The sequence below is a fragment of the Anser brachyrhynchus genome, assembly GCF_964034855.1.
Source record: "Anser brachyrhynchus genome assembly, chromosome: Z".
NCBI classification, from domain to species: Eukaryota; Metazoa; Chordata; class Aves; order Anseriformes; family Anatidae; genus Anser; species Anser brachyrhynchus.
The window spans coordinates 69,854,717-69,876,608 of NC_137697.1; the positions used below are offsets into that span (position 1 = coordinate 69,854,717).

General features: G+C 43.3%; 1 protein-coding gene across 12 annotated transcripts in view; it reads right to left on the bottom strand.

Annotated features, from left to right (window-relative positions):
• The window catches only part of PALM2AKAP2 (PALM2 and AKAP2 fusion), a 257,742-nt gene that overhangs the window by 85,160 nt on the left and 150,690 nt on the right, over nt 1–21,892 (bottom strand). The window contains exon 1 of one of the 12 annotated variants that reach the window (XM_080573323.1): nt 11,273–11,388. The exons of 9 other annotated variants lie outside the window; for them this stretch is intronic. The gene's annotated coding sequence lies outside the window, so the exon portion shown is untranslated. Of the gene's footprint in view, nt 1–11,202; nt 11,389–21,892 lie in introns of those variants that run through there. 2 more of the 12 variants (XM_080573322.1, XM_080573324.1) reach the window with 2 other exon arrangements.

The window sequence follows — 21,892 nt, forward strand, 5'->3', positions numbered from 1 at the left end:
AAGGTTTCCATCTACGGCAGACACTGATGACTTTCTGATGATGTTTGTTTTGGTAACTTCTGATGATGATGAAAAAGCCTACCGTTCCTTGGTCAAGCTATGAGCTTTCTTTGAGATATTTAACAGTAATGCAGTCAGTCCTGTTACTGATATTCAGCTGCAGCTGTCAGCAGAACTTGGTTCAGCTCATAACAAAAAAAAAACCCTCTACACTAGTAACAAGAGAAAGGCAAATTTCCACACCACTTTTAAACCAGACTGAGCTACTAGGTACACCTCTTGTTTCCAACGCTTTAAAATCTCTCATATTAATTTCACAGCTTCAGGTTGCTATGGATGGAAGGACAGGATATTCTTCTCATGAGTTCCCCTACTGCTCCTTTCACACACCATATTACTCCTTTTCTACACATCCTTTATGTGAGCTAGGAACCTCTACCATCACATAGATGTTCAGGTCAACTGCTCTCAACTTCGCATAAACCATACGGTGACCAGAGCTGGGAGGGGTTTAGCATACATACACTTTATTCTTGTTTGGGCCCTTGACACGCTTTGAATACTTCTAAGAGAAACTCATTAAACACTTAAAGAAGAGAAATTTTGAGGTTCTGCAAGCCAAGAAATAGTTTAAAGATGGAGGGACAGGACAGGCTGCCCCACAGAACAAGAGATGGGGAGACAGTGTCCAGGTGGCTGAGAATGGAAATATGATGGTGCTAGGGCTGCACCTCCAAAGGCTTTTTTTTCCTTTTCTGTTCTCTCTCTGGCAGCCAAACCACCCACCCACCACCACCACCAACAAAACCACCAACCAAAAAAATACAATTACCTAACTCTGTATCAGTGTCATGGACTGTGGAGAATACCAAAAGAGAATAATAACATTATTCTGTATATATCTGTATTCTGTATATATCTGTTCATTTGAGTGTGTTATCGGAGAGAAAAATCATAGTGTCTTCTTTTGCCAAGCCACGCCTATTGGCATTACTGAGAGCCTGGGTTCTGGGTTTGAAACATTTGTCTTTTTGGAGGAGGGGTGGCTTTTATCAGAGCCTTTCAGAGAATGATGTAAACCTAATCATTTGAACAACAAAAACAACAAAGGCTCCAGAGAAGTCATTCTTTTGGACTCTTCTGATCTTTACAATACAGTCAAAATCTAAATGTTTTTGTTAGTTTTTAACTCTTCAGCCCAGGAGAAAAGATTCAGAAACAAAGTAACTGCAGATAGCAAGCCAAAACTTGCTGTCAATGAAACTGCTCTTTGGTTAAACACAGAGTACTTCACTCATTCCTTAGGGCTTCTTTTAAGTTGAAGACAAGAAGAATTTGCTTCTAGTTTCTTCATGAGACATTTACTCTTTTGTTGTGGGAAAATCTGCACCATCTCTAGCAAGCTCCTTACAAAGCCCACAAAATAAAACAGGCTTCTAGTAAATGAAGCGATAGAGGTCATGGACGTGAAGTTGCCCTTCTTTATTCCCTGACACGTGTCCATAGTGTTGCTGACACAGGCCAGGAAAGCACCACAGAATACACAGCATCAGAATATTGCAACAGAATATATACATAACACGCTTCATCATCACAAAGCTAACTGTATGGCCCAGAGTCCAGTCCCAAACATGAAGTGCAACAGAGCAGCAGAGGCCTGTTCCCATACTGCCCAGCTACCTAAAATTCTCAAGGTCCAGACGACAAGGAGCCCGAGATGTTTTGTCAGCACGACCCTCCACAGTGGGCTTCCTCCCGTAGGGTGGCCCACCACCACTTTCCCGAGGAATGGAACTGCCAAGTCACTACAAAATCCTGGCACCATGCCTAGCAAAACAAAGTCCTCCTGCCATGAAAGTGGGTCGCCTTTATTTCTTTAAAAAGTTCATGTATCCTATTTCAAAACTCACATTTGCCACAACACGAACTGCCAGGCCTGCAGTGTCTCCTCCTTTATTTTTCCTCCTGCCTTCCATCTCCCAAGGAAATTAAAGTATTCATTAGATCCACCAGCTAGAAAGAAGATTTAAATGGCATGATGCATTACCCAGCACAGCTGCACACTGACAAGACGGCTGATGTTGATGGGATGGTAGGCAAAGCACACACGTACGTGCAGGCCTGTTAGCTACAAAGTCAGTCCCAAGCCATAAATTACAGCTGTCCCGTTGTGCATTGCTGTCACACTCCCACTAAACTCGCAGATCCACCTAAGAGGGAATGGGCTGAGAAGAGCTGGTGGGGCATCTGCAGAGGTAACAAACGTTTTGTTGTTCAGATGTTCATTTCCCGCCCCCCAGCCTAGACCAACAACTACATCTGTGCCTGGAGGACATGAGCCCTCCACATGGAGGCTCATGTCAGCGGAGACTTCTGGTTTGATGTTTCAGGCTTTTTCTGCAGAAGTGCCAGCTCCTCCTATGAAACTGAGATGGGGACCCCATCTGTGACCAACCCTACAGCTCTCCAGAGACCAGGTACCTTGCTGCAAGTGCTTTCTTTGTATCACAAAGCTAATGTGAAGGCTAAAGGGGCATGTGTGATGTTGACAGAAGTGCTTTAGCCTTTAATTATCTCAGATTCTCTGCTTCTGCAGATGAACACTCCTGGACGATGCAACCTGACCACAGCTTTAAATGCCATCTGGCGCTTGACTTAATGATCACTGGTGTAAGTAACCTCCTGTCACTCTCCTTCTTCCATGCTCAGCATTGTTTTTCGTAGAAATGAACTTGCTTATATATATTTTTCTGTTGTTTTTGTTGTTTTTGTTTGGTTGGTTGCCTCAAGGTTGCTCTTCCAGTACCTAACACAAGTTCAGAGACATGCCCACTGCAGCTTCTGCACCTGTGGGATGTCAGTTTGGCTTTCCAAAGAAACTTTTCTGAATAAACTTTTCTGAAGAAACATGTCCCATAGGTGCGGAAAGAGGAACACTTAAAAAAAACACTATGCACATACCCTTCTGCTGCCACAGATCTACACTCCAGGCATCTTGGGATAGAATGGCAATACCCTCTCAGGCAACTCTGGAAAGTCCCCCTTCCGACAGTTCACACTGTTGAGAACAGAGGATGTTGACTTGTTCTGACTTCCCTTCACAAAGCTTCTGACAACCCAGCACCTCGGAGCACGCACGACAACAGTGCTATCGTCCTTTCTTACCAAAAGAATACAGGTTTGCAATGGGAGATGGCTTAATGTAGACCTACCCAGCTAGTCATGGAGAAGTTGTGTCCCTTACACAGACCAGCAGGATACTGACTCGCCAGAGTCAACAGGAACCACAGGCAAGAAAGGACCGAGGGCTGGACTTGTGGGTTTCCCACACATCCCCTGAGAGGCAGAGCAGAACAAAGAAATTCTGCTATCGGAATGTTGCTGCTATATAAATGAAACCCCTGAATTATGGAGAGGCCTGGGAATGAACGAGAGCCACAAAAGCCTAAGAACATTTTATTCAGAGCAGAAGGAATCTGATGGCATCTGACAAGAAGATGTGAGGAAGGAGCCTCCTCCCGCAAGAAACGATCAGCTAATTCTGAAAGGCTGGCTCAGTCCCAGTTTGGCTCACCTTTAGTACTCTCTAAATACACAGGTAACTGTTGCCAGCTTTTTAGTGACAACTCCAAATGTGATTTTTTTCCCCGAGGCTTGCCCTCCTAGAAATTTCAAAATTACCTGGGCTCCCCATTGATATCTCTGAATTAATTAGATGGAAAAAGATTTTCAAGAAGTTTAAGGGCTTAAAGTATATCCTGGTCGAAACTGACAACTAATTAAAAGATATTTTTAATTTAAAGTGAGAACTATTCCCTAAAAATCTTTGGCAACCTACATTCTGATCCACTGTACCATGCCACCTCTGTTCTTATTAACAAACACGTTTAATACAGCATGATGAGTGTAAATCTGGGTCTTAACAGACATACCAGCGCAGAATGCCAAACAGGCAACAGGACAGGCATATTGAAAGTGCCCACCAACAGCTGTTAAAAGGCCTCATTTTTAGAAAGCAAAAGGGCACTTCATCTGTCCATGCTGGATTCTCTTTTAAAGCTTTTTGGGTAGAAGGACCCATATTCCAAAAAGTCCCCAAAAGTTTGTCTACTGCTATGCTTTCACATAGCTGCTGCTCACCAGGGATTCAGAGGGGACTCACAGGGAACCAAGGATGCAACAGAAAGAACAAGCTTGCATTGGCAAGAAGATATGGTGAAGGAAGCCAATACATTTCTAAATTAAACCAAGTCAGGAATTGAACCAGAATAGTTTAAGTGACAGTACAAAACACAAATAGTCCAAAGACAGTTATGTGAAGGATCATGAAGGCTGGGAGCACAGAATGGATGCAGGACGGACTTGGTCTCCAAGCTGATGAAACAACAGCATCTAAAGCCAGCACAGGTACTTCGATGTTATTCTTTAGATCTGACTGAATGACCAAAACATTTCTTTTTAATTAAGCCAATTTCAGTACATCATCTGCTTCCACAACAGAAAAATACTGAAATGTCTTAAATAGTCTGAGTATTGTCAATGTACAGAAAAGACTCAAAAGAGAAAGAAATAGGTAAAAGAAGGGAAGGATATAGGGAAAAGACTTGATTACACAATCAGGCTACAACTTTGGCTGAATTTTCCTTTCTGATGATGACAACCAGCAGCAGGTGCTGGGAACAACGAAGGGCTGGCTCGGTTTTTATTCAGTGAATAAAGACGTGCAGATGCTGCTCTGCTGGACGCAGCCGAGCCACTTCTGAGCGATGCTACTGAGGTCTGCCCCAGGTAACCCCTGGGGCTGCACGTTGTTCAAACAATGGGGTGTCGAGACCCCAAGGCACTTGAGTTGTTGTCGCCGTGTTTCCTCTCCACAGTAAAATAGCTGTGCCAATAACACACCTCTTGAACGGACAGAAACATCTGGAACTCCAAAACGTGCCACAAGCCACAACAGCCTCTTAACCTTGCATGCACTTCAAATGTTTTGAAATCAGGTTAACTGACTGTGGGTTTATTGATAGCAGCTCCTGTGCCAACATGCGGGTTCTCAAGAGCATTACAGGCAAATATATTTTCTTACACTCACTCTTGGGGCAGGGTAACAGCTAATGGGGAACTCTAAAATTGGAAATAACGTGACCTATTTACAAGGAAAGATGACGGCACGATGCTTAAAGATTTGAGATTGGCTTCATTTTGTCTTTCTTACAAAGCTGTGGGAGCACTGTGATATGTTCCAAGAGACCACAACTACAGTGGGAAAATATTTGTACAAAAACTGCTGGCTCGGTCCCACCTTCTTTAACAAAAATAATCTTTGGTGCTTTACTGTGGAAAAACTCCAACCTTTATTAATAGATGTATACAAGTTTAATAAGTTTAACAGTGTGGGTTGGTGCAAGATGCTAACATGGGTGTACATTTCAGCTGGTTTCTATTTCTAGTCTAATGTCTTCCTGCAGCTTGATGAAGAAGAGTTATTAAAAAAGGGAAATTCTTAAAAGGGAAGATATTTGAAAGACAGATGTGGGTTGTGTATTGGCAATCCTATTAGGGAATTATTCTAAATTGGCACTACTAAACTCGCCCCAGATTCAACGAGACACAGAAATAGGGCAAACCAAGCATGTATACAGATGGAGCTGTGTTTTTCCCTGGAGTACTGGAAAAAAAGTGGCTGTTACAAAGCTCAACTTGAACTTAATACTGGTGCCACTGTCCCAGAAAATAAGGCACAAGATGACCACTCGAAATCCCTGGATAGAACATAACAGCTGTGATGTCAAATACCAGTCCCTGGGAAGTGTTGGGAAGGAAGCTACACACATCTGCATGCCCATTTGCATTTAAGCCCAGGCCCAGAAACTGTTGCACTTAGTTTCTGTGACTGAGGTGGTAGTGCTTTGTATTTTTTTCAATATTTAGATCAGTATGATCGTAATGAATTGCTGGTTTAATGGTGTTGTGAAGATATCCAGGCAAAAGGTAGTTCTTCTCACTACTTCAGTAAACTGCTAAACTTTAATTTCTAGAAAGCCACATTTTATTGCTAGTGCTACACCCACTGCGCCCTTAAAAAGTTGCCTTCTTCATGCATACATTATACACAGATGTTACACAAAGCAATGCAAAAACATGTAGAAAAAAGCTGGTAAAACATGGACAGACCTTTCCTTCCAAAGCACACATTGCGATGTGAATTTAACTACTCGCACACAGAAAGTTTTCTGGTCTTTTTTCTTTTTAATACTGAGAAAATAGGAGAAGAAGGAAATGATGATGTCCAGAGCCACAAAAGAAATGAGTGGAATCAAGAGATTCTGGAACAAAATTCCAGATCTTTGAAAGCATCCATGTTCCCTAGATCATGACTTATCTCTTTAGTCAATTAGATAAAGCTTGAAAGTAAATTCTAAAGTGAACAGGACACACTTTCATCATTCAGTAGCAGATAATGAATTTTTCCCAAGCACTAATGCAGATCTTGAAAGGTATATTTCTAACCCTTCTAAGATGTATATATGTTTCTAAGGGAATTTGTTCTGTCTTAAATGCATTTTTTTCTCTGTTATTAATAAGAGGCTGAAGAAATCACTCTCTCTGCTCAACAATATAGGGAAAATTCTCATTTCTGCAGTATATTGCATGAAAACATCATATCAAGCAAAATAACACTTGAGTCCAATTACTCCAAAGTACTTCTACCACATTTCTGAAGAATTACTCTCAAGGCACACTTCTGCTTTCTCCTGTAAACCCCAAATCTTAGTAAACAAAGTAAACCAAATAAACAAAAAGTGAAACTCTGAACTCTCATCAATTATAAACTGAAGCCAAAGCTTTTTTTTTTTTTTTTTTTCCTTTTTAATTAAGGATGGCAGGACTTATAATTAGAGTGGATTACTGAAGATTGTTCATCACCAACAATTAGACCGTAATTTGTATTGCTAAAACAGAATTTTAATATGATGTTTATTTTGTCATGATACCACAACATCCCAGTATTGTGAATACGATTAACTGGGAGATAGAAAAGTGATGACAAAATCTAGGTTTCTGTATACGATTTTGTATACGATTTTGTATACGATTTTGAACAAAAGTTACAGTATGATCTTTGTGAACTAGGATGTTTCTTCCGATAGCAACTGAAATGACAGTTTGAACACACTGCTTTTGCAGTGAAACAGCCCTGAAGATCTTCTATTGTAAAGAAGTAAAGGGAAGAATCAATAGTCCCATTTTACGGCTGGGAAACTTCTGCACTAAGGATTGAGACTTTTTTTCAGGAAGGTGTGAGATACTTTTTCAGGAAGGTGTGAGATACATCTGTGGTGTACTAAAGCGACTGTGTGCAATGCGTCCTTTTTAAAGCTCTGTACACAGTTCAGTACTGATTTACCATGATTCTCACATGATGACAGAAAACAGCTTTGGAAGGGCACTCAGATGCCATCTGCATCAACATTTGGATTCCTGTAGTCAACCTTGATGTCTACAACAACAGGCTACCAATAGGCCATTCAAAAAAAAACTCATCCCAATCTGAGACATATTAGATGACTAACTCTCTGGAAGCACCTTCCTCTTTACGTGAACCACAGAGGCAGTTTACCAGATCAAACCAGACACTTCATTTCCAGATGGCTGAGATGAAAACTAGCTCTAGTTAACCTGCCCTCGGACAGAGGCAGACTGCATGGTTTGCATCCTCAGTGCAGACTGAAATCCTTCTTCATCTCCTCCTGTATCAATCTGTCCTGCACAGTATATTCTAAAAGAGCAGATGATTCCCAGATAGGAGATTTCATAGAGCATGGACTTTGCACAACTGCATTTGTCTTGCCACAAATAATTAGTATTTACCCTTTGCCAGGATTAAATAGACTGACGTGGAAAACTAATGTACCAGAGCAATGCAGCCCGAAGTTTACACAGAAATAACATTTTGGACACACAGAAGTAAAAGACTACCATTTTGGCATCCTACTCAAAGAGAATTACATAAATTACAGATCTAACTGCATTTGCTGGCATTCATTTAGTGCTGATATTATATTTCATAATTAAACTTAATTTTATAGAGCTCTACTCTAGTGGTCTAGGTCAGCAGTCAATTAAAGAACAACCCTCTCCAGGACAAATGCAATACTCCTGTAAGTGTGAGCATCGTCATAAATTGGCAGGCCAACTTTTTTTGCTTATAGAGTTTGAATGCCAATAGACTAGCTCCAGTGGGTGGGACCATCTGAAAGGTCTCCTCAATGAATTCTAAGTCCAGAATTTTGCTATTGTACATACAAAGAATCGACAGTGAACTACAGACCACAGGAGGCTGCTGCCCAGTTGATGCTGCGCCACGTTGAGCCATGGCACTCAGGTCAAAGCAAGGAGATCCCCCCACTATCAAGGCTCAATAACCCACTCACACACTTCACTCATCTCAAACCGACAAATGGTTTGATTTTTCAGAAGCTGGAACATGACTGAAGCTGGGTTGATAACTGAAGAATGGAAATAAAACTGGGCACCTGCTTTCTGAATATAAGCCCCATGCGTACTTTGGCAGTAGGTAAAGGAAATCAAGCGTCCTTCCCTAGAAGAACGTCTAACAAGCATTACAATTTTGGAGATTCCTGCACATTTCTTCCAGGCCATGTGATCCTTGGTGGGACCAGGTGTCTGGGGAAACACCGGGCACCTCTGATCTGGTATCACCTGCTGTCACCCTTCCTAGCACAGGTAAGGCAAAGGGTGATGGATTTTGTTCTCTTTCCAGAGGGAGGGCAGACATAGTCCAGGGTGAGTATTGTTACGGCCTGGAACTTGGAAATGCACAATGGGAAGTGGTATCAAAGCAACACAGAATTTACGGTGGACTTCAGGCAGCCAAACGCATTGTGCTCACAAGAACCAAGATGTGCCCTTTCAGCACATACTCAAAGGACAGGCAGTGTTTTTCTTTCTTTCTTTCTTTCTTTCTTGGAAAAATTAAAAGAGGAACAATTTTGGCAGCACAAACAAAAGTGTTTACCCCAGCACCACAAATGAACTCACTGCTGGTCAGTTGAATGAACTCACCGCCTGTCTGGGGGTTAGTACTGCAGCATGTTGATGAGAGAAAAATCACACAGTGAACGGCAATAATGGGGACGGTTCTAGATGCTGCATTATGCAGCTCTTCATGTCTTGCTATAAATACAGTGTCAATAGCACTTGCTAAATCAGCAGGTGTTTCCAGTAGCAAAAGTCAGTTCTGCAGTTTGGACGAGCCAAACAGGCATGAATTAACTCATCCCATGCCCAAAGTGCACATCCAACATTTTACCTCCCACACTATAAACCACACAACCCTGTATTCTTCACACAGCCAAGACTCTAGCTGAAGTCAATAAAAAATTCGGAGCATTTTGAAAGCACTTTGAAGTTACGCACAGATCCCCTAGCAATGAAGTTGCACGTCCGCAGGGAAAGAAAATAACCATCAGCTGCCGCGAGAGCTACTTCTTGTCAGCACTATTAAAAGACATCTATCAATATGGCTTAATTTGCTTAAGAGCTCACCTGGGACTTGTAGTCTTTGGACAGGTGTTTGGAAACTAATGTGAAAAACAACTTACCAGCATCTGTATGTAACATTTTAAATTTGTGAAACATTATTCTGGTGGAAGCTGTCAAAGGGCAGCAAACGGGCTGACATTCAGACGTAAAATGAAGACAAACTGAATAAAAACCAGGCAATACTGACCTGTCAGAAATACCTACAATGAATACACTTAAATGAACACTTTAATTTCAGCTATAACTTCGTCCTCTGCTGTGTGCAGGGAAACAAAAGCTGCCATTCAAATGTATGTGAAATAACTTGCACTCTTGAGGAAAAAGAAGTCACGGACTACCACAGATACTGATGTATCTATACCTTGCCTGGGTTCCTGAGGCTGGAGAGACCAGAAAATGTAATTGTGAAAGTGAAATAAATCCCTGTCAGATACGTAAAACCTCTGCAAAACACTTACACAGCATGAATACAAATTGACATACCAGAACTATGAGACAATGCTAGAATCAGAGGATATCATTACAGCGTTGAACGGTTAATCACAGCTCAAAATAAAATGTTTATTCCAGTGCTAAAATCACAACGGGGGGATCTGCTCTGCCTCTTTCTGACATTAGGCTGGTACTTATCACCCTAGCGTACATCTTCTGGGAGATGATATGAGATTCATCTTAAGATAAAAACCGAAGTTCAGTATGATGACTGCTTTTTATGGGTAATGATTAATAGCACCAGGAACTCAAACGTTTGGATTCACAGTAGCTGCCGGCCTGCCCCCCCCCTGTAATAATTTCAATAACTTTTTAAGAAGAGACACCAATGTTTGGGAAGTTTACACTGCAGTGCTCCTAAGCAGGGGAACCAAATATATATACATTATATTTGGTTATATATATATATGAAATATTTAAAACTCATGCTCTGCTCTTACAGAGGGAAGCTAAAAATAGACTTGGAACAAAGATAAGGGAGATTTTTCAGTTCAAAAAGGGGAGTCCGGGAAAAATTGAGATGGCCATGAAAAAAACATGCTGATTAAAAAATAATTACGTCACGGGTTTCTCAGGATCCTAACGAACCCCCTCCACGCCACCAGCCCAGCTCCCACCGCCGGCCCCCCCCAGTGGAGCCCCCCGGCACCCCAAACCCCGCAGCCGGAGAAGGGGGGCTCGGAGGGGGGTTTGGGGGGGTGTCTGCAGCCGCCCCTCCACCTGAGGGCCTGGGGGGGACGTGGACCCTCGCACCCCGTGTTGTGAGCCCCTCCCGCCCCACGGTGCCCGCATGGGGCGTCCTGTGGGGTCAGAGATAACACGCCGGGGGGAGGCGAGCGGCGAGAGGGAAAGGTCTGCTCCTTCGCCCCCCTCACTCCCCCGGCAGCCCCCTTCCCTCCTTGCCTCTTTCCTTCCCCTCCCCGCATCTCCATCCTCCCTTCCTCTCCTCACCGCCCCCCCCCCCGCCTTTCCATCCCCCTCCCCGCCTTTCCCCTTCCCCTCCTCGCATTTCCACCGACCCCCGCGGACTCCCTCACCCCCCTTCCACGACGTGCCCTCCTCCTGCCCTACCCCCGCTCCCAAATACCCCCCCAAAACCCCAGCATTTCCACCTCCCCCGCCCCCCCGCCCCCCCAGACAACTTGCCGGAGCGGCGGCCCCCCCCCAGCCGGACAGACGGACGGACGGACGGACGGACAGACGCGCACGCAGCTACCTCTCTCTCTTTCCCAAGCAGTCCCGCTCGCGCAGCGTGCGCCGCCAGCCCCGGCACGTCGGGTCCCCTTCCTCCACCTCCTCCTCCTCCTCCCTCCTCCTCCTCCCCTTCCCTCCCTGCCCGCCCCCTTCGCCGACGCCAGGAAGAAGGGGGCCGCCCGCACCGTCCGGTCCCTCCCCGTCCCTCCCTGTCCCTCCCCGTCCATCCGCGTCCCGTCCCGTCCCGTCCCGGGGGCGCCCCTCGCCCCCCAGCCCCCCCCCCCCCCACTTCGCCCCCGTCCCTCCGTGCTCGGGTTACGCGGAGCTCTCCGGTTACGGGCGCCGCGGGGCCCCGGGGACGTGGGATGATGCTTCAGACCGGGCTTTAGGGACGTTTTCCTGACTTTTTTTTTTTAATTTTTTTTTTTTATTACCCCCCCGTCATTGCTTCTCCTGGCAGAGGAGTTGGGGTGTCTCACGTGGGTCTGTGTCTGTACACCATTCTGTACCCTTCACCATCCTTGATGCCCTCTTGAACACCTCCCTGTCCTAACAGATCCTTTTTGAGATGAAGAAACGTGCAGTATTTAAGATACAGTGCCACAGTGATGTTTTTCTCTAAATAGCTAATGTTTTTCAAGGAACCTCTGAGCACAGAGCTGATGTCTCCGTGAAACTGTCATAACCTGGAGATTTTGTTCTTGCCATGGCCAGCTCAGATCCCACCATTTTGCATGTGGATCACAATTGTTTTCTCCCCTTGTCTCATTTCACATTTACCTATGCTGAATTTCCTTTATTGCACAGCCAACCTTACAGTGTCCTTGTGTCTTCCACAGTCTCTCTCCTTATTACTAACATAGGTAAATTAGTACCACCGATAAACTCAGCTATCACTCCTTTCCCAGGTAAGATACAAGTATGCTGAGGAGCTCACGTCCCAGCACTGACCCTTGCAGACCCCCCTGCCACCCAGCACCTCCCTCCATTGTGAGAACTGGTCACTTATTCCCTTACTTTGCATTTTATCTTCTAACCAATTACTGAGCGATACCAGGGCTTTCCCTCGTGTTGCTATCGCTGCTTAGTCTCCTTAAAAGCCTTTGTTAACAGCCTTTTAGAAATCCAGCCTGATATAGAAATTAAATCACCCTTATCCACATTTTTGTTGACCCTTTCAGAGACCTCCAAGAGGTTTGTTTAAGACAGGACTATTACGGGAGTACTGTTGACTCTTCTCAGATAGATTGTATTAATCCAGGTGTCCTTTAGATATAACCCAATTAGCATCTCTATTTGCACAGCACAAGGTTTGCAAACCTAGTTCTCTGGAGCCTTTACTGAAGTTTAGTGTCACACTTGCCACCCTCCACTCTTCAGGTGCTGATGTTTTAACAGGGAGGTTACATGCCATTGTTGGTAATTCAGTACAGCATCCTTGGGTGAGAACTCAAGGACATGGATGCACACACACAGGCACGTGTGCTACCTAACGCTGTGACAGTGAAGAAGGCTTATAATAAAAGCTGTTGGTATAAGGAAATAGATGCATTTCTATATATATGCAACACTGCAGACCTGTAAGCTGATGTTATTAAATGTAAGCAAGACGCTATCTTACTAATTGACTACATGTAGCCATGACCTCTTAGCAAATGTACGTGCCTGAAAGCAGATAAATTTTGGCACAGACAAAACCCCACCGAGGTCTTTGACCCAAGGAACTGTTTGCCATTCTACAGACCTGCAGCCATCTGCTTTCTCTCTTTCATACTTCTCTGTAGGGTCTCTGGGTCCGTTCTTTCGTGCATGGTTTTTACCTACCACTAGTGCACACTGGTGGGAGGAGGAAGGGAGACAGGCCCTGAGCAGGGCTGTTTCAGCTGCACCACCCAGGAATGCTCCTGGGAATGTCTGCAATTCAGTTACCTGTCCAAGGATGGGACTCCTACCCGTTTCCATCCCGGACATGGTGCAGCTGTGCAGGGCACGTGCCAGAACCACAGCAAAGCTCCGTGTATCCCTGCACACCCTGCCACAGAGGGCCAGGAGTCTGTATTTATACACATAGGTGGGCAATCCAAATGGCACCATGGAAAGAGAGGAAAGGGAGCACTGGGGTGGCAGCTGCTTTGCACGGGTGTTGCACAGGTCTGACCGCGCTTATTGGGTGTTTAGAAATTTCAGCTGCTGGAAACAGAATAGGCCAGTTACTGTGAGGCAGAGGTGGGGAAAACACATGTTTGTTGAAGTTTTTTTGTTGTTGTTGTTGTTGCAGAGAAATTCAGAACCAAGAAGAAGGGTCACCTTCTGGCCTCAGGAGCATAATTAAAATAAGAGTAGTCTAGTCTCATGCTTTCTGAAAGTCTCAGGTTTTGGAGACTGGCGGTATAAACAAAAATCTGTGACATTTAGAGCAAACAGAGATGTTACTCTGCAAAGGGGTGAGCTTTGGAGCTCTTCTTCCTGGGTTCCCACCTCCGTGCCCTTTTGTTCTAACAATTATTTTCTGCTCCTCTCCTGTCTCAGTCCTCAAACAGGACTGGGCTGAACTGCAGCACATAGTTTGTTCCATTGCATAAAGCATTATTGCTAATGACACTGAAGCAGTTCAAATTTTGGTTATTTTTTTTTTCTCTTATGTCAAGGATGCATTTACATAGTATTAATTAGGCAGCACATGATTAATATACCGCAGAGGAAGTCAAATGCTATTTCACTGTGTATATTATAATGAGTTTTGCCTATTGCTTCTAATTTGCATTTTTAGCAGTTACAGCAGCAGAAGAAAATAATGTCTTAAGGTTTTGTTTTAAATATGTATTTTGTTAATGCTCTGCAGTTCCATTTTACAGCATTATGGGCAGTTTCAGGTAGGGGGAAGAGAAGGAATTAACCTTTGCTAGAGTGCAGCCTTCCCTAAATTTTATTATGAAGTTAAAATACCTTTTCCAAAATAATGAATGGCAACATTAGCTGGTATTGTCCTGAAAACTCTGTAAATAGAAAAGGTATAAAGAGCAGCCATGTTAACCCAATGTTATTTTTGATGCTCAAATGATAGCTCCTCGCCTCTCAGGCCCCATGAACTGGAAAGGGACATGTCACCCTCTGGATTACCCCATTCCTCCTACAACAGCCAGCCAGCTGCATCTCAAGGCTGTTTTGAATACCTAGCAAAAAATGACTAAATTGGGGACTGGGATTAGAAGAAAGGAGAGAGAAATGGGGAGAAGAGACAGAAGCCATATCCATATCTGCCCCTCCTGCTTTGCTCGGGAGGCTGAGAAGCTATTCAGGCCTTGCTTTGGGACTTTATCAGGGTATCAGTGTCCAGTGTCAGTGAGACAGAGTTTTTATTGTTACGCAATGAGCCCTCAGATGGAGAATAATTCAAAGGGGATGCCTCTTCTTATAAGGAAAAAATTCACTTTGTGCTGCTGTTTTACAGCCTGTTCTTGTTCTCTGTGAACTCCCAAAAAAGCTGAGCAGAGTGCAGAATAAAGGAAGAGAAAGTACTCTGGTAATGATGCTGAATGTGCCGGGCGCTTTTGTAACACACATAAATGAAATGCAGTCCTGAGAGGTGATGCCTGATCTGATAGCCTGCCCGCTGAATCTCACTGAATATGAAAAATGAATTTTGCTTGGGATGAAGCTTTTTAAGCATCCGAGGCTGGCAGTCAGAATTTGTGAGACTCGATTCTTTTCCCTTTCCCTGTGGTTCTTGTTATTTCCCTGACTGCAGAATAAGATGCAGATGAGCTGGAGGAGGGAATGCACCGACGTGCGGTAGTGTGTGTGAGATGAAAATGGAACTTGTGTGTATTCTCCGTGCATTTATAAAACTAATGAATGCAGAGATCCACCCGCCAGTTAGCAGAGGAGCTGTGGGAAATCTGGAGGTCACATTCACAAATGCTTTATATTCAGCATGGGGATGAAATGCTGAGTGTTACAGAGGCAGGGAACTGACTGGAGATCCCTGTTTTGTTCCTGGCATCACTGGTGCCCTGGGGTGTGACTGAGGCTGGTCACTGTCCCCTATTTGCCCGTAGGGGTGGTTGAATTCTGGGATAGGGACTGCCTGCTGCTGGGTGTTCTCAGCACATAACAGGACCTCAGCGGTGGTTGGGGAGTCGAAGCACTAACGTAATATGAACTTAAAAATTATTTTCTGAAGTTATTCAGCTGACTAACAGGCTCATTTGCTCACATTTATTGTGTGGTGAAACAGCTTGGCAAGATCTCTATCGGCAGCTAGCTACGTGAGTAATCTCATTGACTTCAGTGCAACTCCTGGAGTGAGTAATGTTGTAGTATTGGCTCCGCAAACTGCTTTAGTCATCGCAGGCTTACAAACTGCATGCGTAGTAGTCCTGCCAGCACTCACCACACATGGTAGTGCTTTTACTGAGAGCAGTGCTGTCACAGGAGTAATACCCAGTAGTAAGAGCCTGCATAGTCCACACCCACGTGAAAGGTGGCTCTGTTCTGCAGTTGTGGAGGCAGCTAAATTTCCCTGTCATCACGTCTGCTCCAACCCATGGGGACCGCTAGCTCCCTGTCACAAGAGATCCACAGAAATACCCACTACCTGCGATGTCGTAAGGAAGAAAGGGCTTTGTTGCAGCTGCTGGGGATGCCGCTGCATAACTGACTTATGGCTGTCCCTCCTGCTTGTTGAAAACGCAGTCATTGCAAATCCGGGGCTGTATAGCTCCACTTAGAGTCCTTCACAGCATTTCCCCAGCTAATGTCTCTGCTTTGATTACTCCCGCCTTGTCTTAGTCCTTTTGTGCCCTTTTCCACAATAGCCCCTGTTTCTTTTCCCTACTGTGGGGGAAGAAACCCTTTCATTCTGCTCCTTTTCCACAGTGCAGAAAAAAATCCCATTCAGTGGTATCCCTCTTTATTCTACAAATCCCTCTTTCAAGCCTGCTTCATCAATAACACCAACACAAGGCAGTCCTGAAGGATGTCTGCACTTGTCCAGCTTGCCTGGTTGAGCCTGAACATCCTCAGGGGTAAGTAGTGTGTCTCTATGGATTTTCTGAATTACTGCATGCACAGGAAGAGCCATATAAATATGACACTGCTTCTTACCCCAGCAAAACATGCTCAACATTGTATCAACTGCTGGGGCAATTTAATCACAAACCACAGTATTTCAATGGCTATGTACTGTCGCTTATTGTTCCTCCAGCTAAACAGGATTAGCAAAAAAGATTTAAAGAGCAATTATTATTTTAGAAATAGGGAACCTCTGTAACTTTTCTGTACTGTACTTGAATAGCATATCCTAACAAAGGGCATTTGTTTGTGAGCTAAAGATCTTGATCTGAAGCCCAGTGGAGGCTCTTCCATCGCATTCAGTGAGCTTTGGATTAAGTCCTTTCTGAGGAACAGATGCAGGGTTTTATTCACTACCACCAGAACAATAAAAATGACAAGACAAAGAATAAAGTTGTCTACAGAGAATAAAGCCGTGTTGTCCCGCAGCAGCTTAAATACATTAGACTCTATATTTAAAAGCCAGTTCTGTGGAGTTAGTAAAAACTCTGTGGAGCAGTAAAATTATTTGTGTAGCCCATTCACAAAATATACAGTGCAGAAATGTTTAAATATCTCTGCATAAACACCCAAACACAGTGTATTTCACTGAGTCTTCAACTTCCCAGTATTTGCAAGGGCTGAGTTATAAATGCAGCCATAAATTCCAGTTGTGCAAACAGAGATAACGCAGAAATAGTTTGTTGCCATTAATCACCAAAACTGCAGAGGAGTAGAGAGAACTGTCAGTTTTTAATGCCACAGCTCTTATATGGACCCAAAGTGTTTACTGAGACCTGGACTAGAGACAGACTTTCCTTTAGCAGGTTTATCTCATTCAACATAATGATTTCTTATCTGGCCAGCAGATTTTATCAAAATGTAAGCAACAATGAGCGTTGACAAGTAGAGACATTTGCCCCGTAGGGAAAACTGGGCCAGAGTCACCCCAGGAAAAAGTCCAAAAGGGGAGATAAGCAACAGTGGCAGACACAAGAGGCTAGATTGAAGTAAAAAGTGGCAGCAAACCGGAAAAAAAAACTAGCAGAAACTAAGCCAGGTAGGGAGCTGGGATTTGCAGTGGAGACAAAATACAAGGGGAAGCTGAACAGAGGCTTTTGAGAGAAAGACAGTAAAAGCAGCAGGCAAAACGGGCTTTTTTTTTTTTTTTTTTAAATACTGAATGGATTTATGTAAAAAGTAGAAATCAGAGAGGAGTCTGGGTTATAGGAGGTTGCAGTCATAGCAAAACAGACCCTCGTGATGAGCAGGAGAGACAGGTGGATTGTGGAAGAACTGAGGAACTGAAGTGGTCTTGTGCCAGAAAGTATGATGAGCAGAAAGGGACATTACACAAAACATTTGTACAAGCAAAGAAAGAAGGGAGTCAGAAGTTGACTAATAATATTACACAAAAACAATTTCTGTAACTATTAAAAATAATACCATTTAAATTTTACTTGCTCTTATTTGAAATGCTCCTGGCTTTTTCAGTACACAAGTAACGGCCTCAGAAAAAAGTCAACATTCTTAATCCCCATACACTTAATAACCAAGCAAAGCCAACACGATGCTTACGCCAGTTCTAAACATTAATTAGTGCAGAAAGGCACATTTTGTCATGCCATCTTCTTCTGCACTGTTGTCACAAGTGTGTCCTGATAATTATGGAGAAGAGAAATCCTTCTGCCTCTGCTTTTACTCCCACACAGGGAACCCTACCAGCCTCCGTGGACTGAAGTCCCTATCATGCAGAAGAGCCATAAGGATTTCTTGCCATACTCCTAATGTTTCCACTGTTATGATGCTACTTCCTTAATGGGCACTTCTGAGAATTCTTTAAATTTTTTAATCTCATGAGTTTTGCATGTTAATGTTCAAGTCTTCAGCAGTTCAGCTGCCTTCTCCAAAAGTTTTTGTAGCCCTACTCATATCAGAGGCTGGATGCTTGCTCCTCTGGTTGGGTGACACCTCTGGAAATCATCAGGTGGGAAAACCAAGCCCACCTGTAGATCCTTAGAAAGTCACAGAGAATTGGATAATGTTCAAAGAAGATTTCCCCCCCAAACCTCAAATCAAAGTATCCTAGTTTGATAAAGATCTGCCCTTGAACTACCAAGGGAAGAAGCCCAGTGGCTAAACCCGTGACTGGGCTGAAGGACTTACTGTCCCTGCAGTAAGCTGGGGTCACAGCTTCGTGTCATTTTCCAGTCATCAGAAGTGAAATCATGCAAAATGAAACTGTAATGAGATGTATAAGACGAGCTGATTATGGGCCTGCTAACTAAAAATACATGATGTTCTGTGTGGAAGTCTTGCTCTGCACTATGAAACTGCTATGCATTTTGTTGTCTGACTCAAATACTGCTTGAGCAGGCAATCTTATTTGTCGTTGGGAGTGAAGCTCAGTGGGCACGTTTCACACAGCTGCCACAGCGTGACGGTCTTGTTACCTGCCTCTGACAGCTTCCAGGCAGAGCCGCATGCATAAAATTACAATGCCAGAGGTCAAACGCAATGGCTGGGATCTCTTGGAATGAGTGACAGTCCCTTGGCTTCCCTGACCAGTGCTGTCTGCCTTGGTCATGATATGAAGATGTAGTCAAGAGCAATTAGCAAAGACCATAATTGCAAGTGAACTCATAGCCATGTGCTTGTACACACAGCTCAGTAACTCAGAGGGATCCTCCTCTCCGTTACCCAGCCTGAAGTCCAGGCAGGAACCTGGCCTGTGACAACCAGGGCTGGCAGGAGCCAACCGGGGAAACCTTTGCCCACAGAAGAAGGATGATTATATTCCTTCAAACTGGCCTGTCCCTTGGATTTTTACGATATGAACACTTCTGAATTTCAGCAGCACACCCCTGTGCTTGGCATGGCAGCAAGATACATCCTTAACTGCCTGGGGGCTTGGATATAGGGGATATAGGACCATGCAGGTTTGCAAAGATGACCAAGTGGTTTTGTTCTTCAGTCTCACAAGCTTCAGACGGATATAGCATGCAGAAAGAACACCTCACAGGCCCCTATTAAACTGCTCTCAAGTGCCAAAAATATCAAAGCCTCTGCCATTTTCAGTTATCTGCAAAATCTGAGACCACAGTACTTCTATGGCAGGGGGATTAAAGGGAGGATGAGGGGAAGGAGTTGTACTCTTGATATGTTTGGACTTTTTTGTTTTGACTCGTTTTGTTTTTAAGCAGTTGCCCAGCAAAATTAATTAATCTTTCCAGAGTTTTCTAGACTCACTTAGGTTCTTTGGTGGTACAATCTTTCATAAAACTAATGAAAGAGCAAATTGAGGTTCTCTATCTCTGATAAAACACTCCAGCAAAAGAGCAGAATCCATTTTACTGCATGACAAATTATTTCAACATACACCTAACCCTGTTTAATAGTCATAAAAGTTTTGTTGAAATTAGGAGTTGTTAACCAAGACAACCTCCCAAACTCCTGTACGACAGTGTTGCAGAGAATCCAAATGGTGTATACGTGTCATCTTTCTTGTTACCATTCAGCAGTAATGACGGTGGAAAAATAAAGAAAAACAGCTGCAGTTTATGGTACTCCTACACATGTACACTTTTTTTTTTTTTTTTTTTTTTTCTGATTAAGAGCTACAGGAAAGGCTCAATAATACAGTACATGGTATTCTCAACTCCAAAAGAGCTGGAAGCACAACAAGGATGTGTTTTAGGCACAACCATGAAGAAGCAGCATTTTGCTATTTAAAGGAAAAAAAATGAAGAAACATTGGGAACCCCAAGATCATTCATAAGCATTGCATTGTTCAATGACAGGCCCATCTTGGCTGGTTCTGAGCACACTACGAGCAGTGCCTCTTTGGAAGGAGCATATTTTTCCGTTCTTATAATAAAGAGTATTACTTGGCATCATGACTAGCATCAAGTGTAACATCTGTTTATTGTTTATCCTCTTTTGAAACCCATATCATGCCCTCACTGGTGATGAACATCATTATCTACAAGATATCTCCTATCTACAAGAGTTTTCTATGCTTTATCGAAACCTATGCTGTTACCATTGACTTGAACCTTGCAGTCAAGACTGCAGTCAGGAGCTAGGTTGCTTATTAGTAGCCTGTAGAAGTTGAAGTGAACTTTGTGATGGCCTGGATCTCCATGTGGACTAAGCAGACAGTTGAAAGTAACAAAGAAGTACTGATTTTTGTTTGCTGATTTCTATTAACTGAGAATCTACTTTCTTTTAGTATCATAAAAAATATTGCAACTAGATCTGCTTAGATTCTTTTCAGGGTTAATCTAAAATTGATACTTTTCTTACATGAAAATATCAGTGCCTGTTTGACTGACTAACAATAGGAAAAATAATTGTCTGGGGATTTTCTCTCTCAGCAATTTCAGGCTTGGAAGAGAAGTTTCTATCCATGTGCTCTATATAGTCTTTGCCTCAAAAATCAAGCTTTTCCCTTCCACGAATTGTTATCAAGTCATTGATGAAAGTTTCAGTGCTTCAGCTTGTGCTATGACTAAATTCATTTTCTTCCATGCTGGTGAGGATACTCTCATGGTCTTTATTGACTTTCTTGTGCTAGCATTTACCAGATTCTGCTCACGCTGCATCACTAGTAACACTGAGTCAGCCTCCCTCCTGAAAACTTCTGCCAGTAAGCCTCCTCCTGCAGCAGGGGGGCTTTATTAAAAATTGCAACCTCTTTTCTAAAACTAAGAAGAAATCAATGCAAAGTCAGATGTTGTTTTATACTCCCCAGCACTGGAAGTACTTTGTTATTAAAACAAATTGCATTCCAAAGTCATTGAATTTTTTTTCCTGCTTTTACTTAAATATGACCTTAGCTTCACCCGGAGAACATTAGGGGCTGACTCAAGCCTAGCTCAGAGATTTCCCAGCATGTTGTACAGCTTCTGCTTGCCATGCTCAAGCTGCTGTGAAGCAGTTGTGCACTGAGCAAAGCACTAGTAGTCACCAGTGCAACATATCTGGGAACGCCCATGCAAGTCCACGCTCCAACCGCAGTTGGAATGATTTACATACCTGATTTAATAAAACATGTAAGTTTCATTTTGACTGCTTTGAATTATCAGTTTGAACCTTACTTTTATTGCTTGTGCGGTAAGTTATTTGCCTAAAGAAAGGTGGATTCTCACGGACTGGCACCCGTCATGACATACTGGTTTGCTGTTCTGTATAGAGTTAAACTTAAATTTGCTAGTTGTATTTGACAGCCAAGAGAAAGAAATTCTGTGCTCTATAGTCTATTCTAAATTGTTAAGAAGATTTATTGAGTTTAATAGCCTACGGAATTCCTGATTATTACTTTAATTTAAAGAAATGTAAAAGGTTAAAGTAAATGTAGGCATTAATGTGGACTATGTATATCCAAGTTTGATTCCTAACATAAAAATCCAGTTTATGATAACAAATTGATGAACAGTTTTTATTTGTTTTTGTCTTTAGCTGCTCGTGCTTCATGCTCAGCTGTGCCAGCAGCCCTGATGATGTACATCTTGGCCCTGTAGGAATTCACACTGCCCATTCACTCCCTTTCTACTCCCAATATTTTTCTTAGAAATTCATCTGCTGCTTT